General features: G+C 36.0%; 1 protein-coding gene across 1 annotated transcript in view; it reads right to left on the bottom strand.

The window, feature by feature from the left end:
- The window catches only part of mgat4c (mgat4 family member C), a 129,523-nt gene that overhangs the window by 75,017 nt on the left and 36,314 nt on the right, over nucleotides 1-18,192 (bottom strand). The window contains exon 2 of the mRNA XM_060878637.1: nucleotides 13,350-13,428. The gene's annotated coding sequence lies outside the window, so the exon portion shown is untranslated. The remainder of the gene's footprint in view (nucleotides 1-13,349; nucleotides 13,429-18,192) is intronic.

Raw genomic sequence — 18,192 nt, 5'->3', positions numbered from 1 at the left:
CATGAGAGACGGAGACGAGTTTGTAACCTCAGCCCACCTCTTCACCTGCTGAAAACAGAACCTACAGTCATCTAGAGTTTACGGGACAAGATCCCAACCCTGGGTCCGGAGTGTACACTGTTTTGCACATTAGTCCTTTTCCTGTAACACACTCATTTCAATTCAGTAATATCTCTTAATAAAACAAAGAATACAAATCACACCAACGTAAGTAAAAATATTGCTAATTCCCTTGGCTCAATGTAATAGGGGTTAATCATAAAAATTATGATAAATCAAAAAGAATTAAAATCACTTAATTAATTAACAATTAATTAATTAATTTAGTAATTCTTTTTTTTTTTTATGTACCGTGACAGACAGACAAACAGACAGACAGACAGACAGACAGATAATTTTAAAAAGGTTTTATTTTGAATGATCTGTAAAAGGTAATTAAAAAAATATATATATTCTTTTTTTCTTGTGAGGAAAAAGTAAAGACATCCACACATTTATATGGACTTAAAATAAATAAAATGAAATAAAATTGGTGCAAATTTTTTAATCATTTTGAAGAAGGCTTGGTTTGCTCTTAATTGTTGAAGTGAGACGTATCACCACATCTGAGATCCAAAGAGCTCCCTGAGGACTTTAGAAAGAAAATTGCTGATGTTTATGAGTCTGGTAAGGGATATAAAAAGATCCCAAAAGAATTTGTAATCAGCCATTTCACTGTCTGAAAATCATTTACAAGTAAAGAACATTTAAAACAGCTGCCAACATAACCAGGGCAGGCCATCCAAGCAAATTCACTCCAAGAGCAGACCACAAGATGCCTCAAAAAGTCTCAAAAAACCATAAAATATCATCACGGTACAAACAGCAAGCTTTTGTTACAGTTGATGTCAAAGTGCATGAATCTACAATCAGAAAGAGACTGTACAACTTTAATTATCATGGGAGGTGTGTAAGGAGGAAATCTTTACTGTCTAATAACAGCATGAGGGAAAGAATGAAGTTTGCAACAGAGCACAGAGACAAAAGGCTAAGACTTCTGAAAGAATGTGCTTTGAACATTCACTCATTTTCTACCGCTTATCCGAACTGCCTCGGGTCACGGGGAGCCTGTACCTATCTCAGGCGTCATCGGGCATCAAGGCAGGATACACCCTGGACGGAGTGCCAACCCATCACAGGGCACACACACACACTCTCATTCACTCACACACTACGGACAATTTTTCCAGAGATGCCAGGCATGGGGAGAACATGCAAACTCCACACACACACAAGGCAGAGGCGGGAATCAAACCCCCAACCCTGGAGGTGTGAGACGAACGTGCTAACCACTAAGCCACCGTGCCCCCCGTGCTTTTAGATGAGTCTAAAATTTAACTATTTGGAGACCATAACAGAGGGCATGTCTGGCATAAACCAAATACAGCATTTCAGCAAAGAACCTCATACCGACTGTGAAACATGGAGGTGGAAGTGTTATGGTTTGGAGATGCTTTGCTGCAGCAGGACCTGGTCAGCTCACCATCATAGAATCCACTTTGAATTCTTCATTGTATCAGAAGGTGCTTGAGGAACATGTGAAACCATCTGTCAAAAAAGCGGAACTGGACCTTGACAAAAACATAAAAGAAAATCCACCAGGGACTTGCTGAAAAGTAAGACACGGAGAATTATGGAATGGCCAAGTCAAAGCCCAGATTTAAATCCTATAGAGATCCAGTGTGGTGATTTGAAACAGACCGTGCATGCAAGAACCCCCTCAAACATCATACAGCTGAAGTAATTCTGCATTGAAGAGTGGTGGAAACTTCTTTCCAGTTAGTGTCAGAAAGTGGTAGATGGGTGTCCTAATATATCGTATATATAACCCATATTTTTATATATATATATATATATATATATATATATATATATATATATATATATATATATATATATATATATATATATATACTGATCAGACATAAGATTTCCTAATATTGTGTGTTTGTCTTTCTTTCGCTGCCAATACAGCCCTGATCTGTTGTTATATATATAATATGTATATAGAAAGAGGACAGTTAAAAATTGGAACAAAACAGGTGTCCAGTTTAGGTGAGTTGGATCTTCTGCTGTTTTGTATCTTTTAATGTGTTGTAGATGCTCTACTCCCCACGGTTGTAAAGAGTCATTATTCGAGTTACTGTCCATTTCCTGTCTGCTCAAACTAGTCTAGTCTTTCTCCGCTAATTCTCTGTCATTAACAAGGTGTTGAAACCGAATTATTTGTATAAACTCTAGAGATAATTGTTTGTAAAAATCCCAAGAGACCAGCACTGTACACACCTGTACCAACATCCAAACCACATTTAAAATCACCAATATTACACATTTTCTTCATTCTGGTGTTTTGATGTAAACATTATCTGAAGCTCTTGACCCGTATCTGCCTGATTATTTGTTTTGTGCGCTGTGACATGATTAGATAACTGCATGAAGCTTCAGCTGTACATGTGTTCCTAATAAACTGGACAGAGTGTGTGGTTTGTTATTTTCCATGCTGTAATTGCCTGATAAATCAATAAGCTGACAAATGCTGATAAATGATAAATTAGCTCAGAAATGAAACAGGTATACTAGGTGCAGTTTGGGGAGCCCATGTTTTAAGGCAACGTGGTTTGAAAGACATGCACCCTGTTTGGACTTGTTATTGCTAATCTCTTTGTGTATATCCTCCTGAAAATAACATGCCTGCTGCTCTCTGATCAGGATGTGTTCATGGAAAATAAAAACTGGAGTTCTGTAACAATTTAAGCAGCGATGCTGTTGTGAATCATGCGCTTGGCAGTCTGTTCTTAAAGGCGGTGTCAGGAGGTTAGAGCATGAACAGCCAGTATTCAGAAAAGCGCTGTTGTTTGTACAGTGAGCAAAGAGTATTCAACAAAGTAAAACTCAAGGTACAGGGATCAAAAGTAAGAATTCATAGATAATCAGACTGGGTCAGGTTTCTTGTGAGGCTTTCTGAAGTGCTCACACTCCTCCATAGCTTCATCAGACACTAGCTAACAGTCAGAGCTGCTTCCTGTACCCCGTGACCAGCACTCGGCTGTGCCTTCCTCTGCCTCTCCGCAGGTCTTTAAAACACTATTAATGCCTAATAGCCTTGCTCATTAGATGCGCTTCCAAACATGCTCTGGCCATTATCAGCTCCATTTGCTGTTGGGTCTCATGCTTGTGCACACAGTGTGTGTTGTCTGTTTACTTCGAAATCACTTCACAATTCACATTTTTACATTTTTACACATTTTGTTTACATTTAAATAAAGCTGTTTGGTCAAACCTGTTCCTTTTCTACTAAAAAGGCATTACAGCAAGATCAAGCCTTTCGCAAGAATAATTACAATGTCCCAGGCGAGGAATGTAACTGATTGTGTATACATTACTCAGAGTAAATAGATAATGTCTTCTTAAGAGATACAAATACAGATGCATTTAGGTGGCACACTATTAGGTTGTATTTTTTTTTTTTGTCAGAAACATTTACAGGGCATCTGGCTAAGATTAGAGTTGTGCATCAGGACTTAGTGGTCAAGCCTGCAATCAAGGTGACAAAGTCCTCATTCATTCACTCATTCATCCTTAGTTACTGCATGGTGAATATCACAGGGGTTTATATTTGTAATTTAAATTAATAGCAATTAAGTAAATAGTTCTTGGAAATACAGTAAATATAAATATAAAAGCATATTATAAATATTGCATATAATATTGCAAATTATTATAATAGTTATTAATATATTTTATTGGTAACTACCTAATATTTACCTAAATAATAGTTTTTGCAAACTGGGATTGAAAAAAAAAAATAGTCATGTACACATGTCTAGGCTAATTATGAGCTTGATTGATGGAGCTGTGTCATGAGCACTATCATGAATTCTCAACACAAGTTACCCTTAATACGTTTTTTAAAGCATTAGTCATATTCTTTGTTTCCACCATGTGATTTTTGGTTCTTGTTTATGCTTCATCACATCTTTTTCAGCTTTTTTTTTTTTACACTTTATAAAATAAAAATCTGCAACTGCATTTATCTCAACTGAATCCCGATACACACGTTTGTTGGCAGTGTTGCCATTTCTATGGCTAGGTTTTTTCCTGTGGTGTTTTTAGGTAGAATTCATATAAAAAATTTGAAAGAAAGAAAAAAATCATTCAGGTTTAGACCACACCCAGCTCCAGAAACAGATATTGTGTTACAATGCTACACTAAAGCATTAAAAATAACCCTTGCTGTTTAATATACTGTACATACTGTATGTCACACTAAGCTGCATATTTATAAACTTGAATTGAATATTTAAATTAGAGTTCCATGAGTTCCATCTTCTTTGGTAATAAAAAAGCTTTTTATAATAAAAACGTGTCAAGATTCCTTAACTTGTAATACTTTTAATGCTGTGATCTATTAAGCCAAGACTGATCTGACATCACATTCAGCCTATTAGCATGTGATAATTGAACAGAGATGGCTGAGAGACGCATAGATTTTCTTCAGGAATATGTCTAGTACTTTTGGTCTTTAGCGATCTGGAAATATTCATCATATTCATATTTCTTAACCATTTCTGTTAGCTTACAAATATAAAATTGAGCATTAAACATAAATTAGGAACTGATACTATTTAATGGTATTTTTGCTTGATTTTTATGCAATTTTTGTGCAGTCTGGAGTTGTTTAATATGATACTGTAATTATTTTGTGCATGCTTTTTTTTTTTTTTTTAGGCAAAAGCAGCTTGCCCTTAGCCCTGACTGATTAGCATTCAGGTCACTCAGTTCATTGCCTTCTTACAAAAACAAAAATCCATACATGAAAGGAGCACATCTAAGACAGTATTCTCAACTGTGACACATGATAATGGATCTACGAGGACAGAAGACAAGGAGGACAGAAATGTTAACCCAAGCATGAAAGGGGAAGTCTAACATTGCTTACTGAGATTTGGACATAGTCACCAGCTCCCATTATAAGCAAGATAAGCCTAGTGAGGCTTACACACACCCACACATACACCCACATGCATCAGTTAGACCAAAGCTTTGATAGATTTGACCTCGCAGTAAGAATGACAGTAGTGTAGACCATTTGTTCACAGCTCTGCTGGTGCTGGTCAATTGCTCTGAGCCATTGAACGACCTTTCGCATAAGCCTCATTCCCGGAGAAAATAGCAGGCAATTAACACAGTGAGTGGATTACAAGATTGCAATAACTTGTGGATTAATGTGTTCACTTATTCTTAACATTTCTGAGCCACCCTGAATAGAGCTGTCTTTGGCACTCAGTTCCCACCAACTCAAGTGAATGCAGTGGAAATTATGGGGTTGTAAAATTGCTAATCAGAAGATTAAGTATTAGAGTAGAGAAGCCTTGTGCTGAAACAGCTATGATTTGGGAGGAGTGAATATCAATCACTAAGTGACAGACATAATGGTTGTGGATGGGGGAACTATCGGCAACATACTGCTCACACTACAGTTATTTTGCAAATAAGGTTTGATATTAGCACTCACGGCTAACTGTGCTAATTTACCAGGCACTTTCCTGAGGAGCATGACCTGATCCTCATCTGGAAAAATGTAAGAATTTGAAGTCTAAATATAGAGAGCACTATGTCTCCGTTTTCTGTAATTATCGCAAACGTCTCTTGGCTTTTTAAAAAATCTCATATCTAGAAATGTAAATTGTGATTTACTGATGTACCATTTTCACATTGTGGAATAATATTTCTTCACTTAGCCAAATATTATATAAGAATCTAAAAGAAAATGGACTGGACTGTAACATTGCACATATTTAAATACATTGTGTGATTTAATCCAAAGGTCAGTTTGGACATGTAAGTCAATTTTTATGTTGTGTGTTAAATTGTATTACTTCTACAAATTACTTTAAATATAAAAAGCCTCATTATACAGTATTAACCACATATAATATAGTAACAAGGGGCCAAGATTTTTTCACAAATAGCAGCCCAGTGGCAATTTCTTGCCAAGTTAAATAATAAATATCAAGACTATAGATAATCATACTTATCAACATATGTGATAACTGCTGAAAGCTGGTTGACAGAAGACCATTTTGTTTTTTATGTAATTTACTGATGACCAAAAATCCAGTTATGGATTAGCAGAACAATGCAGCAAACCAAATTTAAGATGAGTTGGACTTTTGGTCACTAAGAAACAGTTATTTGGACTTGACTCCACCCACTCTCTATCCCTCGCCCGATCTCCAACACAAATATGACGCATGCACCGTGTAAATTAGGCAGTAGACTTCTGTTAGGTAGCTTTGATACTGCCCTGTGATCAATCCTCTGAAAATGTACAAAATATCAGATTATTAAACAAAAATGCTACAGTAAGTGGGCAATCTCCATCTCTTTTTGTTTTGTAGCTACAGCATGTGTGTGTTAATTACACTATACAATTTCTATAAACAAATGTTTTATTTTTAAATATTCCTGCTACTACACTATGATGGGCCAGTGGTGGCTCAAGTGGTGAAGGCTCTGGGTTGTTGATTGCAAAATCAGGGTTCATGCCCCAGCACTGCTGATCTGCCACTGTTGGGCCCTTAAGCAAGGCCCTTAACCCTGACTGCTCCACTGGTGCTGTATCATGGCTGACCCTGTGCTCTGACCCCACCTGACAAAGTTGGGATATGCAAAGAAAGAATTTGTGCTGTAATGTGTATGTGACAGAAATTAAGGCTTCTATTCATTTCCTTGACATTTTAAGTCATAATTCCTCTACTTGATGTTGCACATCATTATGAAGTTGAGTAGTTTGGTGAATTTGTTTCTCTTTCTCGTCTAAACCTTGTGCTAGAAATAGACAAAGATTAGTAGATTTATATATTATTGTCTTATTGGAGTTGGAGGTGCTTCACTATCAAAATATCTTATCAGAAACAAGGTTACAGACGTACCCTGAAAGCTAATTCGTTCGTTTTATGCAGTGAAGTTGCATCTAAAGAAAAGGGATTCTAACACTGCTCTTTTTATGTTTGTACTGAATCCCATCTGCTTTGGCAAAGACAATAATAATAAATCAAAAGATTGGAATGAAGTACGGTCTAGAAGCGAAAAGGAGCAATTTTACAAACATGCTGATGATCTCACATGGCTAGCTTTGATCATTTGATCAGATAGAAACTGATCAAGAGGAGTAAATAGTTTTGATTTTTTTTTTTTTTTTTTTATCACACTCTTCACAATGTGTCCATTTTTATCTTTTCAAGACAAAATTAAGAAGCTTAATTTTTCACATCTACATTACAGGACAGTAAAATTGTTTCTTCTTTTCTTATATCCCAGCTTGTTAGGAAGATCTTTCATTGAGGGCTAAACTGTGGCAGTCTAATTATTGTCCAGTTTAAGGACTGAATATAAAACACATTTGAGTCCTTGCAGTGATTTTTGTGATGAATTGCGCTTGTTCCAGTATTACAAAATTCATTCATATATGAATTAACATTCATTTTTTTACATTTTTGACATTTAATATGTACACAATTATATATGGAGATGGAGTTGTTTCAATGTTTCATCAAGCTCAAGTTCTGTTTGCAAATATACTCTCAAATATATTCTCTCTCTCTCTCTCGCTCTCTCTCTCTCTCTCTCTCTCTCTCACACACGCACACACACACACCACTACTCCCCTTAGCTAAGTGGATAGTGTCCTCTATCAGTGGTGACACCAGTGTTGGGTCAGCGAAGGGGAAGCAATGAGAATGAAAGGTTGTGGATAGCAGTTAGCTCCTGCCTTCTCCCTTGGGCCACATTTGCGCTCCAGGCGCTCCCTAATGGGTCACATCTCTCAGCTATTCTCAGATGTTTGACATTGCTCAGTTATACCCTGCTCAAAAACGTCCACACAATGAGTCCTTTCATAATGTGAGCAGCAATAATAGGAAAGAACAAAAATCTTTATAGTTACTATTAAGGGTGTAACGGCATGTCAGTATGACGGTTTACTGTCATGTTAGACTGATAGACAGGCTGATTACAACAACGTAGTGAAAAATTAATATTCAAATGGGAACATGGCTAATGATCTTTTGCTTAATTTGCGAATTTGAATACTTTCATTCACTTGGTGCAACACACACTGGATGGGATGCCAGACCATTGACCATTGACTCATTCACACCTAGGGGTGTAACTACTTTAAGTATAATTAAGTATAACTACTGGGAGGTTGAAAGAAACAAAAAAAAATCCCAAAAGGAAACCACTGTAGAAAAATACAATATAGACCACAGAATTATGACATGTACTGCCACCACCAGCAGATAACTTTTCATTCAGAAGGAAACGATCTGAAAAGACAGGCTTTCAAAATGCTACAGTTTTATATGTGGTTTATCTGTTTTTGAATCAGCATGGGTGTAGTTAGGTTATGCTGTGGTTAGCATGTTTGCTTTGCTTGAGCGTTTGATTCCCACCTCTGCTATGTGTGTATAGTTTACATGCTATACCCATGCTTCAGGAGTTTCCTCCAGGTACTCTGGTTTCCTCCCCAGTCCAAAGACATGTGTTGTACTGTAGGCTAGGTGGCATCTCTAAATTGTCTGTAGTGTATGAGTATGTGTGTGATTGTGCCCTGTGATTGGTTTACAACCCGATCAAGGTGTTATCCACCTTGTGCCCAGAGTCCCCAGGAACAGGGTCGGATAAGATAAACGATACAGGAAATGGAAGGAAGGATGGATGAATCCTACCAGTATGCCCCTATGGAAAAAGTCCGGATATAGAAATGACAGCACTGTCAGCATGTCATAAATAAAAATTCACAGCTGACCGTTTGCTTACACCCATATAAAAGGAAAAACCTTCACCTCATCTTAGTTTTGTTGTGTTTTGCTGGATCCCAGTCCCCTATGCATTTCAATGTGAAGCTTTCTGGCAATCATTCAATAATGCATTCTTTGTTTTTATCTGTATTTTTACACACGTAATCAGTGTAGGTAAATGTATATGTGTATATGTACAGCAATGAAATATCTTGCTCCGGCTTTCTCATGTCCTCGTATACTGTTATAAACAGCACCCACTTCTCCAGTGATCTCCTGTTGCAAAGACTCCATATTCTTGTCAGAGCTCTGCCTCTGCTGCACTGCCACCGATATGATCTTTAATCCAGCTCTGGCCACCGCACCTCCACATCCCTCACACAGCATGGCATGGAGGAGGCAGAAGGAGAGAAAAAAACCACACTTTCATCATCACCACTGCCCCAGAGAGCTGCTTTCTGATTACGAAGTTAACGCCATCTCAGTGTGGCATCGCAGATAAACCTTCTGATGCATAGTGAATAAGTCTGCAGATGAAATTACGGATATTAATGTTGCTCTGCCAGTGTGATTGCTGAGAATAGACTGAAATGTGTAGTTACTACAGCCTCTCTGATTATTGAAGGTTGTGTTATGATAATTCTCCCATAGGCTGGTTTTAATGATGGAAACTTAAAGTCAAAGTGGATAAACCTTGTAATGATGTTGTAATGCTTACTTAATAGAGTGCATGCTAAATTAAAAAACATGGTGGAGACCTTGGGCACATCAAGAGAAATCAAGTACTTCTATGACAAACCATAGCTATGTTTGAATATCCTCACCATACAGTAGGTGTAAATTCTAAATGCCTAATTCTCAGAATTTACAAAACAGTCAGCAGGAAATACCCAGATGACCTACTGCTTTCTCTGAGATTCTACATTTTGGAAATAATGGACACTGCTTTATCCCATAAGGCAGTGGAAATGGTATAATAGGGATGAGTGTAAATACTATAGGTTTTAAAATGTCCTGATGTGGTTAAAAAATACTTGTTTAACAACAGTGTAAGTGTAAACTGAAAACTTGTTAGACAAGTTAATGTTTATTCAAGAAAGTATAGCTTATTTTTTGCCATAAATCTGACATCGTATATCACAGGACAATGCCAACATGCCAGGTGTATTAGGTTCATATTGTATTCACACTACACAAATATGCTGATCAATGTGAACTGTATCACTGGCTTTGCAGGAGGCACTGAATCAGCATTTTACCACGTTTGGCCATAGAAGGGAAATTGTAAAGTTACAGCATACAAAAACATATTATTACAATTGTGTGCATCAAACATTGTGGCAACAGTTTGACTATATACAGTAGATAATAAGACTATGACTGGTAAGTTTCAAAATGGTTAACTGGTAAGAGTAACTGCAATTTTATATATGGATTGTTTCATACTAATGATAAAAAAAAGCAACAAAAAAAAAGCCAAATAAGGCTTAGTTTGTGTCTATGGTTAAGCAATAGTGCAGAGAGATTTTCATGGAGTTTTGAGTTGATTACAACAAAATTTAAATCAGTTGTGAACATGCATGGTAATTTATTGTAGACTTTTCATTTATCAATATTTATAAATGTATAAAGAAAACAAGTATTATCGAAACTTTTTTAACTGATTTATTTAGCTATTTATTTACTGACCCTTAAAACATTTACACAACCCTTCCTTCAAAGATTAATAAATGAGGCACAAGGTCCTGGTCTACCTTAATTTAGACCATAACAGTCGTTGAATCTTTAAGCATATATTTTAAACTTTTACTCAGACCAAAATCAAGAAACTTCAGTAAGCAGTTTTGCTGTGTTTTCAGTATCTGGTGTTCACTGGGGTAACCGTGACCTCTGTAGGTTCCAAAATCCTGCTGATTGACAAGTGCAGCTCTCAATCCTCATTTCTTTAATCCCACAGTTCAATGTTACTCTACATCAGATCAACACTCAGGAAGAATTTTTTTTGCTGAATGCAAAATGGGGGTACAAGCCATGAGCAAGAGATTCAAGATACTAGTTGACGAGGACTACAGCGCATTAAAAATTCTCTTAGAATAAGCTCTCACTGGTACACAGTATGTTACTGATGCACTGATTCCTCTAAATAACGTGCCATGTGACCTAATGCACATGTAATTAATCCTCCTCGTGTATAAGATATTCTTATTTGAATGTGCTGATAAATGTTAGATTGTTTTTTCAGTTAAGGTGTTGATGAATTTAATATGAACGCTCACAATTTAATATAAACAGGAAATTAGTGGACGACAAATAAATGGATTAAAAAACATTAATGTGGAAGCAATCTTTACAGTCAGCACTTAAATAAGCTTTACAAACTTATATATTTGTCTTATTAACTTTATATAGATAAGTTATAAATGGTAGGATTCTGCTGTTATTGAAAAATAATCAACTTAAAGCCCATAACTGATTATCTTCATATAACAGCTCAGCTTGTCATGATTATTTATGCACAGTACATTTGTGGCTATAATAAACAAGTTAGTGGCTTGAAGTCTCATCTGTTTTACTCAGGTCCTGAAGAAGAACACACACCTGTGTGAGATGATCTGTGGCCGCTGCCCAACCACTATCGACAGAGTGCACAGCTGCTTTACTGAAACACAATTACACTCCTGTTCACTGCACGCTTATGCCACATATACAACACACACACATACAATGAATACACAGCTTCATCCATTTTTCTTGGCTCGGTGGGCAATACTTACACCTGGGCATTTTGTAAAGCGAATAATCACTTCATTTGTTGCTGTAGACATTTCTCTGATATTCATTGATTTGGCTTAATAGGGGCGGTGGTGCACCGAGCAAGCAGGTGGACAATTCATACAGCACAGAATTAGACTGTGCATCTGTCTTATTGGAAATGGATGAAAAACTACAAGGGTGATTAAGCTGATTGAACTTGCCGTGCTACAGCAGGGGCCAGAGTGCAATACCTCACATTCAAGTGTACACACCTACCACCAGGCATCTACTAAACCTGTCACCAAGCATCTAACTAATTACGTTCATTAAACAAGAACAAGGGCTACACTTCTGCCTGGAGAAAAAAATGCTCCTGTCAACGTCCATTTAAAGAGATAAAGGTACAATGGCAACTGTACCATACAATAGCATTCTTTAAAAATGAAACATGAAACATATATTGTTTATTAAAATGCAAACAAAAATGCTGATAATAATTTTAGTTGTCAGAAGCAGTATTATAATAAAATGTGATCTTTGTGACTTTGTGATTGTGACATGGTTCTTGTACTCAACCCATCTACACAACTCACCTGGTGCAAACATCTATGCCACTATCAAATTTACAGAGATTAGATTTTTTCTTTATTCTGATGTTTATTACAAGAAGCTGTTGATTTCTAGCTACATGATTATTTGTTTGGTGCTGCTGCCGCATGATTGGTTGACTAGATACCTGAATAAATGTGCAGGTTTACAGGTTTTTTCTAATAAAGTCTATGTCCAACAGTAGCCAGTTATATGATTAATGAGTATCTTGTATATTGAAGATCGTAAAATACCCATCATTCACTATAAATGCAACTGTGGATTATAGCATATTTTTTATAGTAAAAATTGTGCTAGTACTGAGTATTTTTGTCACAAAGCCGTTATGCGTGCTGCGTGAGTATATATGTGCCCAGTGGTGGACATCTCCTGAGGGATCCTGTAAAGAAGAGTTCCATGCAAACAACTTGCTCAGCATATTTACCATGAATAAAGGTCTTTTTGGATATTATTTTTCACTGCTTCAAATATTCTGCTTGTCCTCAGAGGTTATAAAACACTTGAAAACACACACACACACAGATTTCACAATGCTCTTTGTGAATTGCAATGGGCTTTACCCAAATTCAGTGAAAAAAAAAGAGAAAACAAGAGACCTTTCTGCCTCTTTGTGCTGTTTGTCGGAAATTCACTGTTGTTGAAAGTTTGTCTCCACTAATGCACCATCTGTTTCTTAAGGAGGGCCTCATTAAAATGAAGGAGAAAATATATCCACCAAAGCTTTTGTCCTCTCAAACAACCCAGTGTGCAACCAGTGATGGTGAGTGTGAGATGAGGAGGTTCATTTACTTCCTCACATCATTAGGTTTATACCACAAACACAGATACCTGACATGCTCAAATTAGCTTAATGCTGAGAAACAGATTTAACCTGACAACAAGGATCATGAATTTGGAGAATAACGTTTTTACATGTTTAAATGAACAGAATACAAACAGACACTTTTGACCCTGTTCAGAGTTAGTAACATATGCTGGCAACTGAAATTAAAAAAATATATTTCCATATTTACATGGGGAAAGCTACATGGTGCTACGCAGTTGGGCTTCACATTTTATTTTTTTGGGTGGCTTATTCATTCATTCATTCATTCATCTTCTACCGCTTATCCGAACTACCTCGGGTCAGATTATTGAAATTACCTGCATGCAGTTCACCCTCCAGTGCTGCTTGATTTTCTTGTGTAGATATGTAGCAGGATGTTTTTCTTTTTTAAAAACACTGTAGGATAAAAGCAAACAACAAGAAAATGACAAAGATTTTAGTCTAATATAACAACAAAATGCAAATAACAAGAAAGCAACAATTAAAATAAATGTAAAAAATAAACAGTAGACAGTAGAGACTAAGTATAAAAGTCTTGAACATTTCAGGTTATGATCATCTGTACAATTTGAAATTATTATTAAAAGTTTGTCATCATCTATCAAAATATGTTCCAGCTTCATTGTGCAGCCATGCGGTTATAAAATCATATAGTTAAGCCTTACAATAAACCGATTCTTTAGAAAGTCTAACGTTCTACATAACGTTCAGATACCAGTCAGTGTCAACAACACAAGGTTTTTTAATTTGTGTGTCAGTGTCCTATATTCTGGCCACATTTTGCTTAACTGATTCTCTAAAGAAAATGGCCATGGCTTTAGCACACAAATCAAATAAGCAGTCATCTGCTCCGGTTACATTCAACTTTATGTAGGCGTAGTTAATAATTTTACCATACTAGTTATACATGCCATATAAATTTCAGTCTTTAAGATGTCATCTCCTTCAAGCTTCTCCTTGCATACAGAATTTCTTTTTTTTTTTTTTTGTGACTTCTTGAGTGCCTCATGTAGGTATAGATTATTCACATAAAAATGTCATAACCTTACATTAATACATTCAATACTGCCTTGGACTACCATTCAAGTGTTTAAGTTGTCCAAAGAAATATTAAATATTGTCAGATTGTGAATATTACCCCAGGCCAGTCAAGCATGAAGAAAAGGTGTTAAGTGTTAAGAAGAGTTAAATTTAGTGCAAGGTCACAATCATGAGTAAGTAAGACAGGCCTCTGTTCTTAAATCTGCTGTTAATTACAATAGAAACCTCAACCTCAACTTGTTTTTGTAATGATGTAAAACAGAAGAAAGTTCCTTGATGTTGCTTGATGTTCCTGTTTAACTTTTGAGAAATAAAATGACCAAAATGTATTTGCAAGCACCTTGTACTTGTATATGAACAAGTCAAGAACTCAATACACTTTTATTGTCATTTCAACCATATACCTGTACTGTATATCTGATACAATACACAGTGAAATGAACAACGTTTCTCCAGGATCATAGTGCTCCATAAAACAACATAAAGCTACACAAAAACAAGGACTCTGTGTAATCATACAGTATATACACTTATATAATAGCATAACAGAAGCCTGACCACGAAGTACACACAAAACACTACTTAAGTAGGGCTGCTGAATAAGAGGAAACACAGAACAGGCTACGTGAGCCATGTGTCAAGGTCCTGTGATATGCAGAGGCTGATGGGTCAAGCACTGAATTCAGCATAACCATGACAAAAGTACAGATACTGTATCTGTGTTATAACTTTAAGGTACATATAAGGTACATTTTCATCATACACATGTACCCTTAGTCGTTTCACTCCAGGATAATGGAGAACCTTAGTTTGGTACCTTTGTTTCTGACAGTCTACAAGACCTTGTCTTGACCTGCAAATCTAAAAGAATACAATACGTTTTACACAAATCTACGAATAGACTGTCTCCCATCACAGTGCTGTAGTATGATTCTCTGCCCCAAATCTGTGATTTAACTTTTCTGTCTATGACCTGCTGTAACCTCATGCATAAAGAACCATCACATGAGGAATATTCCCATGTCTGCTTAGAGAATCAATCAATCACAACCAGCCCTTTTAGGTTAATTCAATGCAGCCTCATGAATTAAGCATCATCTTTGCATAGAAACTGACTCTTTCAAAGTGTTCCCAGGTTAGCTTCGTAAGGATTATATTTAAGCAAGGTGAACAGTAGAGGTGAGCGTGTCAGTGGAAACATGATAAGTATCAAATGGATTGCATCTGAATTAGATTTCATTTTGAATCTGAATTAGAGAATCAAAACAAGTGTCACTAGTTATGTTTGCACATGCTGACAGCCGCACATCTTACCAAATAAATCTAGGACTTGTATGAACTCCTTAAATCAATATAACACATATTTTACTAAAATGTTTCAGGAAAATGTGACTCTTTTATAAATAGCTGATTGTTAAGTAAAGAATAAAACACGACATGGCATGTTGTTATCGAAATAGCTTCCATGCTGGGATAGCGTGGTCCCCAAAGTGGGTTATTTTCTTGTAACAGTTCACCTTGATGTTATTGAAACAAATAACATTTGGTTTTATTTCCAAAGATTATAAGAGTTAATTCAATAATAAACGGCATTTAGTATGTTTATTTATCTCTCTCTATATATATTGTCTATCTATAGTGCAGTTTGTGATTTCTCAAAATTTTTCTACCTAATTTCCTACCTGCAATTCCTTCCAACTAGCTAACTCTCTGCTATCACATACCAACAATAACCTAGCAAGGGTGAAAGTTAACTCCACTTAAAGGTTAGGGTTAGTTATTGGGTAAAGTTGTTTGCCATCTTCTGGGCAAATACGGACTAGAAAGAGGTTAAACAGCAAACAGACGAGACTGTGTATGGCATCTAATTGCATTAATTAATATATATTATTAATTAAAATTAATTAATATATAATTATATAAGTATATTTATATTATAAATTCTTTAATATATATGTATTTATGTTTAGATTTATATTATAAATTTATAAAATTAATTTAAATCTATTTTAAATTTCCTGGTCACATCAAGGACAAGTTATTTATCACTGTAGTTGGGTTTTCACTACTGGAGCTATAGAAGTGTTTACAGAGAGGCCCTTGACACAGATCAACAGTGTATAATATCTTTCCACTATTGAGCTCCTGTAACTGTTGATGTTAAAGACAACAACAGGCTTTCTACACAGACATACACTGTAATGCGTTAATACAGCAATCACTTGGTTACCAGCAAGGCAACCAGACCTGCGATTAGTTGTATGAGGGTACATATTTTCTCAGAAATAGATGATGAGCAACATCAGTCATTCTACAATGGAATTTGCCCTCATTCAATATAGCAATTTAAATATGCATATTGATGAAATATAGGACTGTTGAAAAGCTGCAAACTATGTTCAACAATGTGCAAACATAAAGACCAAGAAATCCATACATGCAGAACTAGACAAGGGATTATTTTTTCTGTTACCCATCTTGTAATTCTGTGGCCTTGAAATGGGAAACAGATTTTTTCTTCTTGTAAGCTAAATTTTTGCATTTACATTTAAAATTCATGTCTGCTTTCTTTGATGGCTTGGGGGTGTTCTTATGGGATGGACTTTTGCTATGCATGAGGCTTAACCTAAACCCCCAGTGACACCAGGAATGTCAGCCCCTGCACAGGTTTGACAACCCGCTGTACCTGCGTTTCTTACTTTCCACACACTTGTTATATTTTGTTCCATTTTTGTACTCTCTATTTTAGTCTTGGTATTTCCAACGAATGACCTTTTCCTCTATACTGAAGTGACAATATAATAAAAAAGACATTAATTAGCTTAGTTTGAAGTTTAATATTTTGATGTATGGATTACATTACAGAGTTATATATTCATATAACACACCTGACCACCAAACTTCCCCTAACTATTGCCAAAAAGATAAAAACACAGAATTGTCCAGAAATTCTCTGTATGCTGCAAGATTAAGATTCATCTCATTCAAACACGGTTCACAATGGCTGACCTCAACCCTGCTGAGCAGCTTTGGAATGAATTTGATTGTTGACTGCACCATCAATTCTTACCTGACATCAGTGCCTGACCTCAGTAATGTTCTTGTGGCTGAATAAGCACACTGTAAAATATGACAGCCACATTAATGTGATGTGAACTTATTTATTCTCTTTAACTTCAATTGTCATGACAATTGGGACTTAATCTGGAATTGGATGTTCAATAAGTGCACTTATGATATGATGGTCTGGTGTCCAGATACTTTTAATAATATAGTGTATATAATGCTTCAATGGACCTCATGCCATTCAGGGTCTAACGCTGCCTCATGCCACTGGGATTGGCTCTGGATGAATCACATCTCTGACCAGGATACAGCTTATACTATAGATTTCACACAACTTTCACACTCCAGATAGTTACTGAGTGATAATAATGTTCTACTCATGATTTTCTCTTAATATGAAAACACAAGAAAAAAAAAATAACTCAAGCAAAAATTCACCTAGTGCAAAATATAAAAGAGGAATTCTTTAAATTGCATGCAAATTAAAGCATCTGCAACCGAGAGGCCATGTTATATGTTGTGTTTCTACAACCGTTACTGTGGGTGTTTTAAATTTAAAAAATAATAAAAATGTCAGTCGGATTGACATTTTAATGTTGTAACACACATCATACATCTCATTGTGAAACTTTTATTTGCTTTCTATTTAATTTGACTTAGTTTCACATTGTTTATATTTAAACAAGCCAAAGGGTTTATGAAAAGGGATGGGGATAAAATGATGTTTCTAAAATAAGATTTTTCTAAAAAGCTTAATGTGTACATTTTTGAGAAAAAAAAATGGGCCTAATTCTAAATAAATCATTGAAGAGTTCATCAAAGAGTTCAAAAAATGTGAAAATAGGAACAGCAGTAAGCTGTGCTGTGCACTATGCTGGTTTGGAATATTTCAGAAACTGCTCTTGGGATTTCTACACACAAAATTCTCTCGAGGTTACATAAAATGGTGCGAAAGACAAAAATCATGCAGTGAGTGGCAGTTCTGTGAGCAGAATTGCCTTTTTGATGAGGGAAAAAATATATTGTTTAAGAGACTGGTTGAAGCTGACAGGA

The sequence above is a fragment of the Tachysurus vachellii genome, chromosome 9, assembly GCF_030014155.1.
Source record: "Tachysurus vachellii isolate PV-2020 chromosome 9, HZAU_Pvac_v1, whole genome shotgun sequence".
Classification (NCBI taxonomy): domain Eukaryota; kingdom Metazoa; phylum Chordata; class Actinopteri; order Siluriformes; family Bagridae; genus Tachysurus; species Tachysurus vachellii.
This window is presented reverse-complemented; position numbering and strand designations above follow the sequence as displayed.